General features: G+C 50.8%; 1 protein-coding gene across 1 annotated transcript in view; it reads left to right on the forward strand.

The window, feature by feature from the left end:
- Positions 1-20,000, forward strand: part of LOC308186786 (uncharacterized protein) — a gene marked incomplete at its 5' end in the record, with an annotated part of 130,094 nt that overhangs the window by 48,172 nt on the left and 61,922 nt on the right. The window lies entirely within an intron of this gene.

The following is a 20,000-nucleotide window of genomic DNA, read 5'->3' on the forward strand; positions in this document are numbered from 1 at the left end:
CGCGCGCGTCCCTCGGTGCCGGGCAGACCCCGACGCCGTTCTCGCGGCCGGCCCCGCTGCAGCGACCCCTACAGGTCGCCACGGGCTATGCAAACACGGCGACCGCATAGACCCGGCGGCCGCAGGAGGACACGGGGAGACTAGGCGGCCACAGGAGGACGCGGTACACCCGGCAACCGCAGGAGGACACCGGCAGACCCGCCGGCCGGGACCGAACGCCGTCGGTCGGTCTGCCTTCCTTCGCTTTTCGTACAGGCCGTTCCGGCCCTTTTCGGACCTTTTCGGGCCTTTTCGCACCTTTCCGGCACTTTTCGGTGCTTTTCGCCTGGGCGGACCCACTCGGGAATCGCTTGACCGACCGACCGACCGACGGACGCCTTTGGACATGCGCGCGCATGCGTCCTTCGGCTTCCGGGTAGACCCGGACGCCGTTCTCGGCCAGGCGTTTGCCTCTGACGTCAGAGCGACGGGCGGCCCGAGGCAACCGGGGGCCGCGGCCGCGAGCTCGCCTTCTCGAACACCCGCCTCCCCGTAGCCCGGCTACCGGCCCCTATTCGCCTGGGGCGGGTTGGGCTGGGGGGGAGCGACTTTGCACCACGCTAAGCAACTACACGTTTCGTTTTCACAGCACTGTTTTGCTTCGATATGCTTCTCCTGCCACTGCTACGCGTTGCTTTTCCTGACCCTGCTTGACTCTGCTTTTCCTGATAAGGCTTTCTTTTCCTTCCGAGGCTTTCCTTCGTCTCGCATTTCTTCCCTTTGCACTGCCGACCGTACCCGGCATGAGGGCCCTGCGGTCTTTGCCCCGCAGACGCCGGGAACCGGCAGGAGGGCTGGCCGCCAGCTCCTTGCATTTGCTTCGCTTCTCTTTGTTTCTCCTTGCTTTGCTTTGCTTTGCTCTGCTCTTCCGGGCACAGTTTTGCTTTTCCTTCTCTGCGTTCCTCTGCTGTTCTCGCCCCTGCTTTGCTTTCCTTTGCCTCAGATTGCTTTGCCTCAGATTGCTTTGCTTTTTTGTTGTTGTTGTTGTTGTTTCTTTTTTTCTTCTTCTTCTTTTTTTTTTTTTTTGTTAATATAGATACATATTCATTTTATTGCTTTGTTTTATTTTTGGACCTTTTGGCTTTGGTTTTCCTGGCCGCGCTTTGCTTTGCCTGGCCCTGCTTGTCATTTCTTTTCATTATGCCGCATTCTTTTCCCTAGCAGGGCTTTGCTTTGCCTTGCTCGGCTTTCCTCTTCATTTCTCTGCTCTCCTGTGCTGCGCTAGGCTTCCTTTGCAGACCGTCCCGACGATTTTGCCGATGAGGCGATCGGTATATTTCGGAACGCATAAACCCTCAGACACACAGCTGGGCCTCCCCGCAGCCCGGACACTGTCCCCTCGCAACTCGAGGGTGGGGGCAGCAGGCCCGGCCACCCGACATGGTCAGTTCTGTGGCCCCAGCCGTGTGGCCTGCCGCTAGGCGGTCCCCACTGCTCCCCGTCTGGGGACGGCGTTGGGTGAGGTTTTGAACGACGATCAGTAACTACATGATTCCCACAACTACATTGGATGGAAGGCAACAATCAATAAATAAATAAATAAATAAAGATAAAACCAGGTAAAGCAAGACATGGTTCTTGCCCGCTGTCACGGCGGACTATGAGGTGTCAGGGAGGCCGGGGAGCGGGCGAGCAGGGTACAGCCATGTTGTGGTTTAGCCCGGCTGGCAGCTAAACACCACACAGCCGTTCGCTCACCCTCCCCCCTCCCTCTCTGGGATGGGGGAGAGAAACGGGAAAGTGAAGCCGGTGAGTTGAGATAAAGACAGTTTATTAAGACAGGAATATAAAAATATAAGGAATATAAGGAATATAATAATAACAATAATAATAACAATAGTGATAATGATAATAGTATTAACAATAATAATGTGTAAGAAAACAAGTGATGCACAATGCAATTGCTCACCACCCGCTGACCGATGCCCAGCCTATTCCCGAGCAGCCGGCCCCCCCACCCCGGCCAGCCACCCCTATATATTGTTTAGCCATCCGAGTCTGGCCGCCAGCTCTACCCGGCATGAGGGCCCTGCGGTCTTTGCCCCGCAGACACTGGGAACCGGCAGGAGGGCTGGCCGCCAGCTCCTTACATGTGCTTCGCTTCTCTTTGTTTTTCCTTGCTCTGCTTTGCTTTGCTCTGCTCTGCTCTTCCGGGCACACTTTTGCTTTTCCTTCTCTACTTTGCTCTGCTGTTCTTGCCCCTGCTTTGCTTTGCTTTGCCTCAGATTGCTTTGCTTTGCTTTGTTTGCTCTGTCTTTCCTGGCAATGCTTTACTTTTCCTCGTGCTACTTCGCTTTGCTTTGCTTTGCCTTGCTCTGCTTTGCCTCCACTGGCCATGTTTTCTTTTGCTTTTTCAGGCCACGCTTTCCTTTGTCTTGCTTCGCTTTGTATTCCTGCCACGGCTTTGCTTTACCTTCTCTGCTCTGCTTTGCTTTTCCTACCCCTACTCTGCTTTGCCTTGCTTCCTCAAACTGCTTTCTTCCTTTTGCTCTACATTTCCTGGCACTGCTTTCCTTTTCGTTGTGCTACTTCACTTTGCTTTGCTCTGCCTTGCACTGCTTTGCCTTTCCTGGACACGCTTTACTTTGCTTTTCCTGGCCCTGCTTTGCTTGGGTTTTTTTTTGCCTTTTTTTTTTTTTTTTTTTACTTTAGATATATATTCATTGCATTGCTTTGTTTTATTTCTGGACCTTTTTACTTTGGTTTTCCTGGCCGCGCTTTGCTTTTCCTGACCCTGCATTTTCGGGCCATGCTTTCCTTTGTCTTGCTTCGCTTTGTATTCCTGGCACCTCTTGGTTTTACTTTCTCTGCTCTGCTTTGCTTTTCCTACCCCTGCTGTGCTTTGCCTTGCCTCAAACTGCTTTCTTTACTTTGCTCTACGTTTCCTGGCCCTGCTGGGACTTTCCTTGTACGAGTTTGCACTGCTTTGCTTTGCCTTGCTCTGCTTTGCCTTTCCTGGCCGTGCTTTTTCAGGCCACGCTTTCCTTTGTCTTGCTTCGCTTCGTATTCCTGGCACCTCTTGGTTTTACTTTCTCTGCTCTGCTTTGCTTTTCCTACCCCTGCTCTGCTTTTCCTCGCCTCAAACTGCTTTCTTTACTTTGCTCTACCTTTCCTGGCACTGCTGGGACTTTCCTTGTACGAGTTTGCACTGCTTCGCTTTGCCACGCTCTGCGTCGCCTTTCCTGACCATGCTTTTTCAGGCCATGCTTTCCTTTGTTTTGCTTCGCTTTGTATTCCTGCCACGGCTTTGCTTTACCTTCTCTGCTCTGCTTTGCTTTTCCTACCCCTGCTGTGCTTAGCCTCGCCTCAAACTGCTTTCTTTACTTTGCTCTACGTTTCCTGGCACTGCTGGGACTTTCCTTGTACGAGTTTGCACTGCTTTGCTTTGCCTTGCTCTGCGTTGCCTTTCCTGGCCGTGCTTTTTCCGGCCACGCTTTCCTTTGTTTTGCTTTGCTTTTTATTCCAGGCACCTCTTGGTTTTACTTTCTCTGCTCTGCTCTGCTTTTCCTACCCCTGCTGTGCTTTGCCTTGCCTCAAACTGCTTTCGTAACTTTGCTCTACGTTTCCTGGCACTGCTGGGACTTTCCTTGTACAGGTTTGCACTGCTTTGCTTTGCCTTGCTCTGCTTTGCCTTTCCTGGCCATGCTTTTTCAGGCCATGCTTTCCTTTGTTTTGCTTCGCTTTGTATTCCTGCCACGGCTTTGCTTTACCTTCTCTGCTCTGCTTTGCTTTTCCTACCCCTGCTGTGCTTTGCCTCGCCTCAAACTGCTTTCGTTACTTTGCTCTACGTTTCCTGGCACTGCTGGGACTTTCCTTGTACGAGTTTGCACTGCTTCGCTTTGCCTTGCTCTGCGTTGCCTTTCCTGACCATGCTTTTTCAGGCCATGCTTTCCCTTGTCTTGCTTCGCTTTGTTTTCCTGCCAAGGCTTTGCTTTACCTTCTCTGCTCTGCTTTGCTTTTCCTACCCCTGCTGTGCTTTGCCTCGCCTCAAACTGCTCTCTTTACTCTGCTCTACGTTTCCTGGCACTGCTGGGACTTTCCTTGTACGAGTTTGCACTGCTTTGCTCTGCCTTGCTCGGCTTTCCTCTTCATTTCTCTGCTCTCCTGTGCTGCGCTAGGCTTCCTTTGCAGACCGTCCCGACGATTTTGCCGATGAGGCGATCGGTATATTTCGGAACGCATAAACCCTCAGACACACAGCTGGGCCTCCCCGCAGCCCGGACACTGTCCCCTCGCAACTCGAGGGTGGGGGCAGCAGGCCCGGCCACCCGACATGGTCAGTTCTGTGGCCCCAGCCGTGTGGCCTGCCGCTAGGCGGTCCCCACTGCTGCCCGTCTGGGGACGGTGTTGGGTGAGGTTTTGAACGACGATCAGTAACTACATGATTCCCACAACTACATTGGATGGAAGGCAACAATCAATAAATAAATAAATAAATAAAGATAAAACTAGGTAAAGCAAGACATGGTTCTTGCCCACTGTCACGGCGGACTAAGAGGTGTCAGGGAGCCCGGGGAGCGGGCGAGCAGGGTACAGCCACCGTCCGAGTCTGGCCGCCAGCTCTACCCGGCATGAGGGCCCTGCGGTCTTTGCCCCGCAGACACTGGGAACCGGCAGGAGGGCTGGCCGCCAGCTCCTTACATTTGCTTCGCTTCTCTTTCTTTTTCCTTGCTCTGCTTTGCTTTGCTCTGCTCTGCTCTTCCGGGCACACTTTTGCTTTTCCTTCTCTACTTTCCTCTGCTTTTCTTGCCCCTGCTTTGCTTTGCTTTGCCTCAGATTGCTTTGCTTTGCTTTGTTTGCTCTGTCTTTCCTGGCACTGCTTTGCTTTTCCTTGTGCTACTTCACTTTGCTTTGCTCTGCCTTGCACTGCTTTGCCTTTCCTGGACACGCTTTACTTTGCTTTTCCTGGCCCTGCTTTGCTTGTTGTCTTTTTTGCCTTTTTTTTTATTTTATTTTTTTTTTTTACTTTAGATACATATTCATTGCATTGCTTTGTTTTATTTTTGGACCTTTTTGCTTTGGTTTTCCTCGCCGTGCTTTGCTTTTCCTGGCCATGCTTTTTCAGGCCACGCTTTCCTTTGTCTTGCTCTGCTTTTATTCCTGGCACCTCTTGGTTTTACTTTCTCTGCTCTGCTTTGCTTTTCCTACCCCTGCTGTGCTTTGCCTCGCCTCAAACTGCTTTCGTTACTTTGCTCTACGTTTCCTGGCACTGCTGGGACTTTCCTTGTACAAGCTTGCACTGCTTCGCTTTGCCTTGCTCTGCGTTGCCTTTCCTGACCATGCTTTTTCAGGCCATGCTTTCCCTTGTCTTGCTTCGCTTTGTTTTCCTGCCACGGCTTTGCTTTACCTTCTCTGCTCTGCTTTGCTTTTCCTACCCCTTCTGTGCTTTGCCTCGCCTCAAACTGCTCTCTTTACTCTGCTCTACGTTTCCTGGCACTGCTGGGACTTTCCTTGTATGAGTTTGCACTGCTTTGCTTTGCGTTGCTCGGCTTTCCTCTTCATTTCTCTGCTCTCCTGTGCTGCGCTAGGCTTCCTTTGCAGACCGTCCCGACGATTTTGCCGATGAGGCTATCGGTATATTTCGGAACGCATAAACCCTCAGACACACAGCTGGGCCTCCCCGCAGCCCGGACACTGTCCCCTCGCAACTCGAGGGTGGGGGCAGCAGGCCCGGCCACCCGACATGGTCAGTTCTGTGGCCCCAGCCGTGTGGCCTGCCGCTAGGCGGGCCCCACTGCTATTCGTCTGGGGACGGCGTTGGGTGAGGTTTTCAACGACGGTAAGTAACTACATGATTCCCACAACTACATTGGATGGAAGGCAACAGTAAATAAATAAATAAATAAAGAAAGAAAGAAAGAAAGAAAGAAAGAAAGAAAGAAATAAAGATAAAACCAGGTAAAGCAAGACATGGTTCTTGCCCGCTGTCACGGCGGACTAAGAGGTGTCAGGGAGGCCGGGGAGCGGGCGAGCAGGGTACAGCCACCGTCCGAGTCTGGCCGCCAGCTCTACCCGGCATGAGGGCCCTGCGGTCTTTGCCCCGCAGACACTGGGAACCGGCAGGAGGGCTGGCCGCCAGCTCCTTACATGTGCTTCGCTTCTCTTTGTTTTTCCTTGCTCTGCTTTGCTTTGCTCTGCTCTGCTCTTCCGGGCACACTTTTGCTTTTCCTTCTCTACTTTCCTCCGCTGTTCCTGCCCCTGCTTTGCTTTGCTTTGCCTCAGATTGCTTTGCTTTGCTTTGTTTGCTTTGTCTTTCCTGGCAATGTTATGCTTTTCCTCGTGCTACTTCGCTTTGCTTTGCTTTGCTTTGCCTTGCTCTAGTTTGCCTCCACTGGCCATGTTTTCTTTTGCTTTTTCAGGCCACGCTTTCCTTTGTTTTGCTTTGCTTTGTATTCCTGCCACGGCTTTGCTTTACCTTCTCTGCTCTGCTTTGCTTTTCCTACCCCTGCTGTGCTTTGCCTTGCCTCAAACTGCTTTCGTTAGTTTGCTCTACCTTTCCTGGCACTGCTGGGACTTTCCTTGTACGAGTTTGCACTGCTTTGCTTTGCCTTGCTCTGCGTTGCCTTTCCTGGCCATGCTTTTTCAGGCCATGCTTTCCTTTGTTTTCCTTTGCTTCGTATTCCTGGCACCTCTTGGTTTTACCTTCTCTGCTCTGCTTTGCTTTTCCTACCCCTGCTGTGCTTTGCCTCGCCTCAAACTGCTTTCTTTACTTTGCTCTACCTTTCCTGGCACTGCTGGGACTTTCCTTGTACGAGTTTGCACTGCTTTGCTTTGCCTTGCTCTGCGTTGCCTTTCCTGGCCATGCTTTTTCAGGCCATGCTTTCCTTTGTTTTCCTTTGCTTCGTATTCCTGGCGCCTCTTGGTCTTACCTTCTCTGCTCTGCTTTGCTTTTCCTACCCCTGCTGTGCTTTGCCTCGCCTCAAACTGCTTTCTTTACTTTGCTCTACCTTTCCTGGCACTGCTGGGACTTTCCTTGTACGAGTTTGCACTGCTTTGCTTTGCCTTGCTCTGCTTTGCCTCCACTGGCCGTGTTTTCTTTTGCTTTTTCAGGCCACGCTTTCCTTTGTCTTGCTTCGCTTCGCTTTGTATTCCTGGCACCTCTAGGTTTTACTTTCTCTGCTCTGCTTTGCCTTGCCTCCAACTGCTTTTGTTACTTTGCTCTACCTTTCCTGGCCCTGCTGGGACTTTCCTTGTACGAGTTTGCACTGCTTTGCTTTGCCTTGCTCTGCTTTGCCTTTCCTGTCCGTGCTTTTTCAGGCCACGCTTTCCTTTGTTTTGCTTTGCTTTTTATTCCAGGCACCTCTTGGTTTTACTTTCTCTGCTCTGCTCTGCTTTTCCTACCCCTGCTGTGCTTTGCCTTGCCTCCTCAAACTGCTTTCTTTCTTTTGCTCTACATTTCCTGGCCCTGCTTTGCTTTTCCCTGTGCTACTTTCCTTTGCTTTGCTCTGCCTTGCACCGCTTTGCCTTTCCTGGACACGCTTTTCTTTGCTTTTCCTGGCCCTGCTTTGCTTGGTCTTTTTTTTGCGTTTTTTTGTTTTCTTTGTTTGTTTGTTTGTTTGTTTTATTTTAGTATAGATACATTTTCATTGCATTGCTTTGTTTTATTTTTGGACCTTTTTGCTTTGGTTTTCCTGGCCACGCTTTGCTTTTCCTGGCCATGCTTTTTCAGGCCATGCTTTCCTTTGTTTTGCTTTGCTTCGTATTCCTGCCACGACTTTGCTTTACCTTTTCTGCTCTGCTTTGCTTTTCCTACCCCTGTTGTGCTTTGTCTCGCCTCAAACTGCTTTCTTTCTTTTGCTCTACATTTCCTGGCCCTGCTTTGCTTTTCCTTGTGCTACTTTCCTTTGCTCTGCTCTGCCTTGCACCGCTTTGCCTTTCCTGGACACGCTTTTCTTTGCTTTTCCTGGCCCTGCTTTGCTTGGTCTTTTTTTTGCGTTTTTTTGTTTTGTTTGTTTGTTTCTTTGTTTGTTTTATTTTAGTATAGATACATTTTCATTGCATTGCTTTGTTTTATTTTTGGACCTTTTTGCTTTGGTTTTCCTGGCCACGCTTTGCTTTTCCTGGCCATGCTTTTTCAGGCCATGCTTTCCTTTGTTTTGCTTTGCTTCGTATTCCTGCCACGACTTTGCTTTGCCTTCTCTGCTCTGCTTTGCTTTTCCTACCCCTGTTGTGCTTTGTCTTGCCTCAAACTGCTTTCTTTACTTTGCTCTACGTTTCCTGGCCCTGCTGGGACTTTCCTTGTACGAGTTTGCACTGCTTTGCTTTGCCTTGCTCTGCGTTGCCTTTCCTGGCCATGCTTTTTCAGGCCATGCTTTCCTTTGTTTTGCTTTGCTTCGTATTCCTGCCACGACTTTGCTTTACCTTCTCTGCTCTGCTTTGCTTTTCCTACCCCTGTTGTGCTTTGTCTCGCCTCAAACTGCTTTCTTTACTTTGCTCTACCTTTCCTGGCACTGCTGGGACTTTCCTTGTACAAGTTTGCACTGCTTTGCTTTGCCTTGCTCGGCTTTCCTCTTCATTGCTCTGCTGTCCTGTGTTGCTCTAGGCTTCCTTTGCAGACCGTCCCGACGATTTTGCCAATGAGGCTCTCGGTATATTTAGGAACGCATAAACCCTCAGACACACAGCTGGGCCTCCCCGCAGCCCGGACACTGTCCCCTTGCAACTCGAGGGTGGGGGCAGCAGGCCCGGCCACCCGACATGGTCAGTTCTGTGGCCCCAGCCGTGTGGCCTGCCGCTAGGCGGTCCCCACTGCTCCCCGTCTGGGGACGGTGTTGGGTGAGGTTTTGAACGACGATCAGTAACTAGATGATTCCCACAACTACAGTGGATGGAAGGCAACAATCAATAAATAAATAAATAAATAAATAAATAAATAAAGATAAAACCAGGTAAAGCAAGACATGGTTCTTGCCCGCTGTCACGGCGGACTATGAGGTGTCAGGGAGGCCGGGGAGCGGGCGAGCAGGGTACAGCCACCGTCCGAGTCTGGCCGCCAGCTCTACCCGGCATGAGGGCCCTGCGGTCTTTGCCCCGCAGACACTGGGAACCGGCAGGAGGGCTGGCCGCCAGCTCCTTACATTTGCTTCGCTTCTCTTTCTTTTTCCTTGCTCTGCTTTGCTTTGCTCTGCTCTGCTCTTCCGGGCACACTTTTGCTTTTCCTTCTCTACTTTCCTCTGCTGTTCTTGCCCCTGCTTTGCTCTGCTTTGCCTCAGATTGCTTTGCTTTGCTTTGTTTGCTTTGTCTTTCCTGGCAATGCTTTGCTTTTCCTCGTGCTACTTTGCTTTGCTTTGCTTTGCCTTGCTCTGCTTTGCCTCCACTGGCCATGTTTTCTTTTGCTTTTTCAGGCCACGCTTTCTTTTGTCTTGCTTTGCTTCGCTTCGTATTCCTGGCACCTCTTGGTTTTACCTTCTCTGCTCTGCTTTGCTTTTCCTACCCCTGCTGTGCTTTGCCTTGCCTCCTCAAACTGCTTTTGTTACGTTGCTCTACCTTTCCTGGCACTGCTGGGACTTTCCTTGTACGAGTTTGCACTGCTTTGCTTTGCCTTGCTCTGCGTTGCCTTTCCTGGCCATGCTTTTTCAGGCCATGCTTTCCTTTGTTTTCCTTTGCTTCGTATGCCTGTCACCTCTTGGTTTTACTTTCTCTGCTCTGCTTTGCTTTTCCTACCCCTGCTGTGCTTTGCCTCGCCTCAAACTGCTTTCTTTACTTTGCTCTACGTTTCCTGGCACTGCTGGGACTTTCCTTGTACGAGTTTGCACTGCTTTGCTTTGCCTTGCTCTGCGTTGCCTTTCCTGGCCATGCTTTTTCAGGCCACGCTTTCCTTTGTCTTGCTTTGCTTCGTATTCCTGGCACCTCTTGGTTTTACCTTCTCTGCTCTGCTTTGCTTTTCCTACCCCTGCTGTGCTTTGCCTCGCCTCAAACTGCTTTCTTTACTTTGCTCTACGTTTCCTGGCACTGCTGGGACTTTCCTTGTACGAGTTCGCACTGCTTTGCTCTGCCTTGCTCTGCTTTGCCTTTCCTGGCCATGCTTTTTCAGGCCATGCTTTCCTTTGTTTTGCTTTGCTTTGTATTCCTGGCACTGCTTTCCTTTTCCTTCTCTACGTTGCTTTCTTTTCCTACCCCTGCTGTGCTTTGCCTTGCCTCCTCAAACTGCTTTCTTTCTTTTGCTCTACATTTCCTGGCACTGCTTTGCTTTTCCTTGTGCTACTTTCCTTTCCTTTGCTCTGCCTTGCAATGCTTTGCCTTTCCTGGACACGCTTTACTTTGCTTTTCCTGGCCCTGCTTTGCTTGTTGGTTTTTTTTGCCTTTTTTTTTTATTTTTTATTTTTTTTTTTTTACTTTAGATACATATTCATTGCATTGCTTTGTTTTATTTTTGGACCTTTTGGCTTTGGTTTTCCTCGCCGCGCTTTGCTTCTCCTGGCCATGCTTTTTCAGGCCACCCTTTCCTTTGTCTTGCTCTGCTTTTATTCCTGGCACATCTTGGTTTTACTTTCTCTGCTCTGCTTTGCTTTTCCTACCCCTGCTGTGCTTTGCCTCGCCTCAAACTGCTTTCTTTACTTTGCTCTACGGTTCCTGGCACTGCTGGGACATTCCTTGTACCAGTTTGCACTGCTTTGCTTTGCCTTGCTCGGCTTTCCTCTTCATTTCTCTGCTCTCCTGTGCTGCGCTAGGCTTCCTTTGCAGACCGTCCCGACGATTTTGCCGATGAGGCGATCGGTATATTTAGGAACGCATAAACCCTCAGACACACAGCTGGGCCTCCCCGCAGCCCGGACACTGTCCCCTCGCAACTCGAGGGTGGGGGCACCAGGCCCGGCCACCCGACATGGTCAGTTCTGTGGCCCCAGCCGTGTGGCCTGCCGCTAGGCGGGCCCCACTGCTATTCGTCTGGGGACGGCGTTGGGTGAGGTTTTCAACGACGGTAAGTAACTACATGATTCCCACAACTACATTGGATGGAAGGCAACAATAAATAAATAAATAAATAAATAAATAAAGATAAAACCAGGTAAAGCAAGACATGGTTCTTGCCCGCTGTCACGGCGGACTATGAGGTGTCAGGGAGGCCGGGGAGCGGGCGAGCAGGGTACAGCCACCGTCCGAGTCTGGCCGCCAGCTCTACCCGGCATGAGGGCCCTGCGGTCTTTGCCCCGCAGACACTGGGAACCGGCAGGAGGGCTGGCCGCCAGCTCTTTCCATTTGCTTCGCTTCTCTTTCTTTTTCCTTGCTCTGCTTTGCTCTGCTCTGCTCTGCTCTTCCGGGCACACTTTTGGTTTTCCTTCTCTCCTTTCCTCTGCTGTTCCTGCCCCTGCTTTGCTCTGCTTTGCCTCAGATTGCTTTGCTTTGCTTTGTTTGCTTTGTCTTTCCTGGCAATGCTTTGCTTTTCCTCGTGCTACTTCGCTTTGCTTTGCTTTGCTTTGCCTTGCTCTAGTTTACCTCCAATGGCCATGTTTTCTTTTGCTTTTTCAGGCCACGCTTTCCTTTGTTTTGCTTTGCTTTGTATTCCTGCCACGGCTTTGCTTTACCTTCTCTGCTCTGCTTTGCTTTTCCTACCCCTGCTGTGCTTTGCCTTGCCTCCTCAAACTGCTTTCGTTACTTTGCTCTACCTTTCCTGGCACTGCTGGGACTTTCCTTGTACGAGTTTGCACTGCTTTGCTTTGCCTTGCTCGGCTTTCCTCTTCATTGCTCTGCTGTCCTGTGTTGCGCTAGGCTTCCTTTGCAGACTGTCCCGCCAATTTTGCCAATGAGGCTATCGGTATATTTAGGAACGCATAAACCCTCGGACACACAGCTGGGCCTCCCCGCAGCCCGGACACTGTCCCCTCGCAACTCGAGGGTGGGGGCAGCAGGCCCGGCCACCCGACATGGTCAGTCCTGTGGCCCCAGCCGTGTGGCCTGCCGCTAGGCGGTCCCCACTGCTCCCCGTCTGGGGACGGTGTTGGGTGAGGTTTTGAACGACGATCAGTAAATACATGATTCCCACAACTACAGTGGATGGAAGGCAAGAATAAATAAATAAATAAATGCAGGGAAAAAAAAAAAAAAAAAACAGGTAAAGCAAGACATGGTTCTTGCCCGCTGTCACGGCGGACTATGAGGGTTCAGGGAGGCCGGGGAGCGGGCGAGCAGGGTACAGCCACCGTCCGAGTCTGGCCGCCAGCTCTACCCGGCATGAGGGCCCTGCGGTCTTTGCCCCGCAGACACTGGGAACCGGCAGGAGGGCTGGCCGCCAGCTCCTTACATTTGCTTCGCTTCTCTTTCTTTTTCCTTGCTCTGCTTTGCTTTGCTCTGCTCTTCTGGGCACACTTTTGGTTTTCCTTCTCTCCTTTCCTCTGCTGTTCTTGCCCCTGCTTTGCTTTGCTTTGCCTCAGATTGCTTTGCTTTGCTTTGTTTGCTTTGTCTTTCCTGGCAATGCTTTGCTTTTCCTCGTGCTACTTTGCTTCGCTTTCCTTTGCCTTGCTCTGCTTTTCTGGCTGTGCTTTGTTTGGTTTTGCTTTACTTTGCCTTCCCTCTTTGACACTGTTTTAGTTTTCCTCGTGCTGCCTTGCTTGCCCTTTCTCTGCTTTGCCTTCCCTGCGCATGCTTTCTTTTGCTTTTTCAGGCCACGCTTTCCTTTGTTTAGCTTTGCTTTTTATTCCTGGCACTGCTTCTCTTTTCCTTCTCTACGTTGCTTTGTTTTCCTACCCCCGCTGTGCTTCGCCTTGCCTCAATTTCTTTCTTTCCTTTGCTCTACCTTTCCTGGCCCTGCTTTGTTTTTGCTTGTGCTACTTTGCTCTGCTTTGCTTTGCCTTACTCTCATTTGCCTTTCCTGGCCATGCTTTGCTTTGCTTTTCTTACCCCTGCTTTTCTTTCCTTTTCTGGCCCTGCTTTGTTTTACTTTGCTTCACTTTGCCTTGAATTCCAGACAGTGCTTTGCTTTGTCTTGTGCTGCTTTGCTTTGTTTTGCATTGCTGTGCTTTGCATTCCCTGGCCCTCATTTTTGTTTTTCTTCCCCCTCCCCCCCCCCCCCAACCCCCCCCCCACCGCCCCCCCCCCCCCCCCCCCGGCCATGCTTTCCTTTGTTTTGCTTTGCTTTGTGTTCCTGGCTCTGCTATGCATTTCTTTGTGCTGTTTTGCTCTGCTTTGCTTTGCCTTGCTCTGCTTTGCCTTTCCTGGCCATGCTTTGCTTTGCTTTTTCTGGCCCTGCTTTGCTTTGTTGTTTTTTTTTTTCTTGTTTTTTTTTTTTTTTTTTTACCTTCTTTCCTTTGTTTTTTTCTGGCCGTGCTTTGCTTTTCCTTATGCCACTTTCTTTTCCCTAGCGGGGCTTTGCTTTGCCTTGCTCTGCTTTCCTCCGCATTGCTCTGCTCTGCTCTGCTTTGCTGCGCTAGGCTTCTTTTGCAGACCGTCCCACCGATTTTGCCGACGAGTCGATCGGTGTATTTAGGAACACGTAAACTCTCAGACGCACACCTTGACCTCCCCCCACCTCGGCGACTGTCCCCTCGGAACTGGCGGACGAGGGGACAGGGATCTGGCCACCGGGCCGGGTCTACTCTGTGGCCCCCGCTGTCCGGCGAGCCGCCAGGTGGGCCCCGTTGCTATTCGTCTGGGGAGGGTGGGGGTTGCGAACGACGCTAAGTAACTACGTGATTGCTAAAAGTAAAGGGGGAAACTGACAACGATTATTATTATTATTACTACTACTGTTTTTATTATGTTTTCGTTATATATATATTTACTCTTATTTAGTACTTTCTTTTGTAATAACTTTTAAGTAGTATATGTAATATTAAATATCTATCGATCGTTTATGTAACGATAAAAAGCTAAAGCAAACCGGCCGGGCAGCCAGCCACACCGAGTTGCACAGGTGGCAAGCTGCTCGTGACCGAGCGGGAGCCTCTTATGTCAGAGCGACCGGCGGCCGGAAGCAACCGGGGGCCGCTGCCACACCCTCGCCTTCTTGAACGCCCGCCTCCCCGTAACCCGGCAACGGGCCCCTTCCTATTCGTCTGGGGCGGGTGGGGGCTGCGATTTCGGACGACACTAAGGAACTACACGTTTCGTATTCACAGCACTGTTTTTCTTTGCTTGGCTTTTCCTGGCCCTGCTTGACTTTTCTTTGCCCGATAAGGCTTTCTTTTTCCTCGCAGGGTTTGCTTTGCTTTGCCTTGCTCTGCTTTGCCTTCCCTGGCCCTGCTACGTTTTGCTTCTTCCGGCCACGCTTTCCTTTGCTTAGCTTTGCTTCGTATTCCTGGCGCCGCTTTGCTTTTTCTTCTCTGCTTTGCTTTGCTTCTCCTACCCCTGCTGTGCTTCGCCTCGCCTCAAAGTCCTTTGCTTTGCCTTTCCTGGCCCTGCTTTGCTTTTCCTCGCGCTACTTTGCTTTGCCTTGGTCTGCTTTGCTTTTCCTTGCCGTGCTTTGTTTTGTTTTGCTCTGCTTTGTATTCACCGCATCGCCTTGCTTTTCTTGGCCCTGCATTTTTTTTTATTTTTTTTTTTCTCTGTCCCTCTTCGTTTAGCTTTCCCTGGACCTGCTTTGCTTTGCTTTGCGTTCCTGGCACCTCTTTGCTTTTCGCGGACCTCCTTTGCTTGGGTTTTTCTCGCCCTTCTTTGTTTTGCTTTTCCCGGCCCTGCCTTGCTTTGTTTGGCTTTATTTCGTATTCATGACGCCGCTTTTCTTTTCCTGGACCTCCTTTGCTTGGGTTTTTCTCGCCCTTCTTTGTTTTGATTTCCTGGCCCTGCTTTGCTTTGTTTTTACTGACCCCGATTCGTTTTGCTTTTCCTGGCCCTGCTTGACTTTTCTTTGCCCGATAAGGCTTTCTTTTTCCTCGCAGGGTTTGCTTTGCTTTGCCTTGCTCTGCTTTGCCTTCCCTGGCCCTGCTACGTTTCGCTTCTTCCGGCCACGCTTTCCTTTGCTTAGCTTTGCTTCGTATTCCTGGCGCCGCTTTGCTTTTTCTTCTCTGCTTTGCTTTGCTTCTCCTACCCCTGCTGTGCTTCGCCTCGCCTCAAAGTCCTTTGCTTTGCCTTTCCTGGCCCTGCTTTGTTTTTCCTTGTGCTACTTTGCTCTGCTTTGCTTTGCCTTACTGTCATTTGCCTTTCCTGGCCATGCTTTGCTTTGCTTTTCTTACCCCTGCTTTTCTTTCCTTTTCTGGCCCTGCTTTCTTTTACTTTGCTTCACTTTGCCTTGAATTCCAGACAGTGCTTTGCTTTGTCTTGTGCTGCTTTGCTTTGTTTTGCATTGCTGTGCTTTGCATTCCCTGGCCCTCTTTTTTTTTTTCTTTCTTCGCCCCCCCCCCTTCTCCCCCCGCCCCGCCCCCCCCCCCCCCCCCCCCCCCGGCCATGCCTTCCTTTGTTTTGCTTTGCTTTGTGTTCCTGGCTCTGCTATGCATTTCTTTGTGCTGCTTTGCTCTGCTTTGCTTTGCCTTCCTCTGCATTCCCTGGCCCTCATTTTTTTTTTTTTTCTCCCCCCCCCACCCCGGCCATGCCTTCCTTTGTTTGCTTTGCTTTGTGTTCCTGGCTCTGCTATGTATTTCTTTGTGCTGCTTTGCTCTGCTTTGCCTTTCCTGGCCATGCTTTGCTTTGCTTTTTCTGGCCCTACTTTGCTTTGGTTTTTTTTTGTTTGTTTGTTTTTTGTTTTTTGTTTTTTTTTTTTTTTTTACCCTTTTTCCTTTGTTTTTTCTGGCCGTGCTTTGCTTTTCCTTATGCCACTTTCTTTTCCCTAGCGGGGCTTTGCTTTGCCTTGCTCTGCTTTCCTCCGCATTGCTCTGCTCTGCTCTGCTTTGCTGCGCTAGGCTTCTTTTGCAGACCGTCCCACCGATTTTGCCGACGAGTCGATCGGTGTATTTAGAAACACGTAAACCCTCAGACGCACACCTTGACCTCCCCCCACCTCGGCGACTGTCCCCTCGGAACTGGCGGACGAGGGGACAGGGATCTGGCCACCGGGCCGGGTCTATTCTGTGGCCCCCGCTGTCCGGCGAGCCGCCAGGTGGGCCCCGTTGCTATTCGTCTGGGGAGGGTGGGGGTTGCGAACGACGCTAAGTAACTACTCGATTCGTAAAAGTAAAGGGGGAAACTGACAACGATTATTATTACTACTACTCTTTTTATTATGTTTTCGTTATATATATATTTACTCTTATTTAGTACTTTCTTTTGTAATAACTTTTAAGTAGTATACGTAATATTAAATATCTATCGATCGTTTATATAACGATAAAAAGCTAAAGCAAACCGGCCGGGCAGCCAGCCACACCGAGTCGCACAGGTGGCGAGCTGCTCGTGACCGAGCGGGAGCCTCTTATGTCAGAGCGGCCGGCGGCCGGAAGCAACCGGGGGCCGCTGCCACACCCTCGCCTTCTTGAACGCCCGCCTCCCCGTAACCCGGCAACGGGCCCCTCCCTATTCGTCTGGGGCGGGTGGGGGGTGCGATTTCGGACGACACTAAGGAACTACACGTTTCGTATTCACAGCACTGTTTTTCTTTGCTTTGCTTTTCCTGGCCCTGCTTTGCTTTGCTTTGCATTCGTGGCACCGCTTTGTTTTTCCCGGCCCTGTTTTGCTTTGTTTTTACTGACCCCGATTCGTTTTGCTTTTCCTGGCCCTGCTTGACTTTTCTTTGCCCGATAAGGCTTTCTTTTTCCTCGCAGGGTTTGCTTTGCTTTGCCTTGCTCTGCTTTGCCTTCCCTGGCCCTGCTACGTTTCGCTTCTTCCGGCCACGCTTTCCTTTGCTTAGCTTTGCTTCGTATTCCTGGCGCCGCTTTGCTTTTTCTTCTCTGCTTTGCTTTGCTTCTCCTACCCCTGCTGTGCTTCGCCTCGCCTCAAAGTCCTTTGCTTTGCCTTTCCTGGCCCTGCTTTGTTTTTCCTTGTGCTACTTTGCTCTGCTTTGCTTTGCCTTACTGTCATTTGCCTTTCCTGGCCATGCTTTGCTTTGCTTTTCTTACCCCTGCTTTTCTTTCCTTTTCTGGCCCTGCTTTCTTTTACTTTGCTTCACTTTGCCTTGAATTCCAGACAGTGCTTTGCTTTGTCTTGTGCTGCTTTGCTTTGTTTTGCATTGCTGTGCTTTGCATTCCCTGGCCCTCTTTTTTTTTTTCTTTCTTCGCCCCCCCCCCTTCTCCCCCCGCCCCGCCCCCCCCCCCCCCCCCCCCCCCCCGGCCATGCCTTCCTTTGTTTTGCTTTGCTTTGTGTTCCTGGCTCTGCTATGCATTTCTTTGTGCTGCTTTGCTCTGCTTTGCTTTGCCTTCCTCTGCATTCCCTGGCCCTCATTTTTTTTTTTTTTCTCCCCCCCCCACCCCGGCCATGCCTTCCTTTGTTTGCTTTGCTTTGTGTTCCTGGCTCTGCTATGTATTTCTTTGTGCTGCTTTGCTCTGCTTTGCCTTTCCTGGCCATGCTTTGCTTTGCTTTTTCTGGCCCTACTTTGCTTTGGTTTTTTTTTGTTTGTTTGTTTTTTGTTTTTTGTTTTTTGTTTTTTTTTTACCCTTTTTCCTTTGTTTTTTCTGGCCGTGCTTTGCTTTTCCTTATGCCACTTTCTTTTCCCTAGCGGGGCTTTGCTTTGCCTTGCTCTGCTTTCCTCCGCATTGCTCTGCTCTGCTCTGCTTTGCTGCGCTAGGCTTCTTTTGCAGACCGTCCCACCGATTTTGCCGACGAGTCGATCGGTGTATTTAGAAACACGTAAACCCTCAGACGCACACCTTGACCTCCCCCCACCTCGGCGACTGTCCCCTCGGAACTGGCGGACGAGGGGACAGGGATCTGGCCACCGGGCCGGGTCTATTCTGTGGCCCCCGCTGTCCGGCGAGCCGCCAGGTGGGCCCCGTTGCTATTCGTCTGGGGAGGGTGGGGGTTGCGAACGACGCTAAGTAACTACTCGATTCGTAAAAGTAAAGGGGGAAACTGACAACGATTATTATTACTACTACTCTTTTTATTATGTTTTCGTTATATATATATTTACTCTTATTTAGTACTTTCTTTTGTAATAACTTTTAAGTAGTATACGTAATATTAAATATCTATCGATCGTTTATATAACGATAAAAAGCTAAAGCAAACCGGCCGGGCAGCCAGCCACACCGAGTCGCACAGGTGGCGAGCTGCTCGTGACCGAGCGGGAGCCTCTTATGTCAGAGCGGCCGGCGGCCGGAAGCAACCGGGGGCCGCTGCCACACCCTCGCCTTCTTGAACGCCCGCCTCCCCGTAACCCGGCAACGGGCCCCTCCCTATTCGTCTGGGGCGGGTGGGGGGTGCGATTTCGGACGACACTAAGGAACTACACGTTTCGTATTCACAGCACTGTTTTTCTTTGCTTTGCTTTTCCTGGCCCTGCTTTGCTTTGCTTTGCATTCGTGGCACCGCTTTGTTTTTCCCGGCCCTGTTTTGCTTTGTTTTTACTGACCCCGATTCGTTTTGCTTTTCCTGGCCCTGCTTGACTTTTCTTTGCCCGATAAGGCTTTCTTTTTCCTCGCAGGGTTTGCTTTGCTTTGCCTTGCTCTGCTTTGCCTTCCCTGGCCCTGCTACGTTTTGCTTCTTCCGGCCACGCTTTCCTTTGCTTAGCTTTGCTTCGTATTCCTGGCGCCGCTTTGCTTTTTCTTCTCTGCTTTGCTTTGCTTCTCCTACCCCTGCTGTGCTTCGCCTCGCCTCAAAGTCCTTTGCTTTGCCTTTCCTGGCCCTGCTTTGCTTTTCCTCACGCTACTTTGCTTTGCCTTGGTCTGCTTTGCTTTTCCTTGCCGTGCTTTGTTTTGTTTTGCTCTGCTTTGTATTCACCGCATCGCCTTGCTTTCCTTGGTCCTGCATTTTTTTTTTTTTTTTCTCTGTCCCTCTTTGTTTAGCTTTCCCTGGACCTGCTTTGCTTTGCTTTGCGTTCCTGGCACCTCTTTGCTTTTCGCGGACCTCCTTTGCTTGGGTTTTTCTCGCCCTTCTTTGTTTTGCTTTTCCCGGCCCTGCCTTGCTTTGTTTGGCTTTATTTCGTATTCATGACGCCTCTTTTCTTTTCCTGGACCTCCTTTGCTTGGGTTTTTCTCGCCCTTCTTTGTTTTGCTTTTCCTGGCCCTGCTTTGCTCTGTTTGGCTTTACTTTGTGTTCAGGACGCCGCTTTTCTTTTCCTGGACCTCCTTTGCTTTGGTTTTTCTCGCCCCCTGCTTCGTTTTGCTTTTCCTGGCCCTCCTTGACTTTGCTTTTCTTCGTTCCGCTTTCTTTCCCCTAGCTAGCGGGGCTTTGCTCTGTCTCGCTCCGCTTTCCTCTGCAACGCTCTGCTCTGCTTTGCTGCGCTAGGCTTCCTTTGCGGACCGTCCCGCCGATTTTGCCGACGAGTCGATCGGTGTGTATTTACGAACGCATAAACCCTCGGACGACGCGCACCTTGGCCTCCCCGTAGCCCGGCGACTGTCCCCTCGCAACCGGAGGGTGGGGGCAGGAGGGCTGGCCACCCGGCACCGTCTGTTCCGCATTCCCCGCCGCTCTCTGGCGAGCGCGAGCCTCCAGGTGGGTCCCGCTGCTGCTATTCGGCTGGGAACGGTGTCGGGTGAGGTTTTCGAGGACGCTAAGCGACATCACGCGATTCCCCAAAGGACAAAAACTACCGCTTTGCTTTTCCCCTGTGCTGCTTTGCTTTGTTTTGCCTTGCTCTGCTTTGTCTTCCCTGGCCCTGTTTTGCTTTGCTTCTCCTGGCCCTTCTTTGCTTTGCTTCCCTTTGTCGCGCTTTGCTTCGCTTCGCTTCGCTTTGCTTTCCTTTTCCTCGCTTTGCTTTTCCTCGCTCTTCTCCGCTTTGCTTTCCCTGCGCTTGCTTCCATTTGCTTTCCTTAGCGCTGCTTATTTTGATTCGGTTTGTATCGCCGGCACCCATTTCCTTTGCTTTGCAGTCTTTGCTCTTCCTACTCTGCTTTGCTTTTCCTGGCGCTGTTTTTTCCTTTGCCGTTCCCTAGGCCTGATTTGCCACAAGGTTTTTCCTCGTAGAGCTTTGGTTTTTTTTTTTTTTTGCCTCGCTT

The sequence above is a fragment of the Anser brachyrhynchus genome (assembly GCF_964034855.1).
Source record: "Anser brachyrhynchus genome assembly, contig: SCAFFOLD_263, whole genome shotgun sequence".
In the NCBI taxonomy this organism is placed as follows: domain Eukaryota; kingdom Metazoa; phylum Chordata; class Aves; order Anseriformes; family Anatidae; genus Anser; species Anser brachyrhynchus.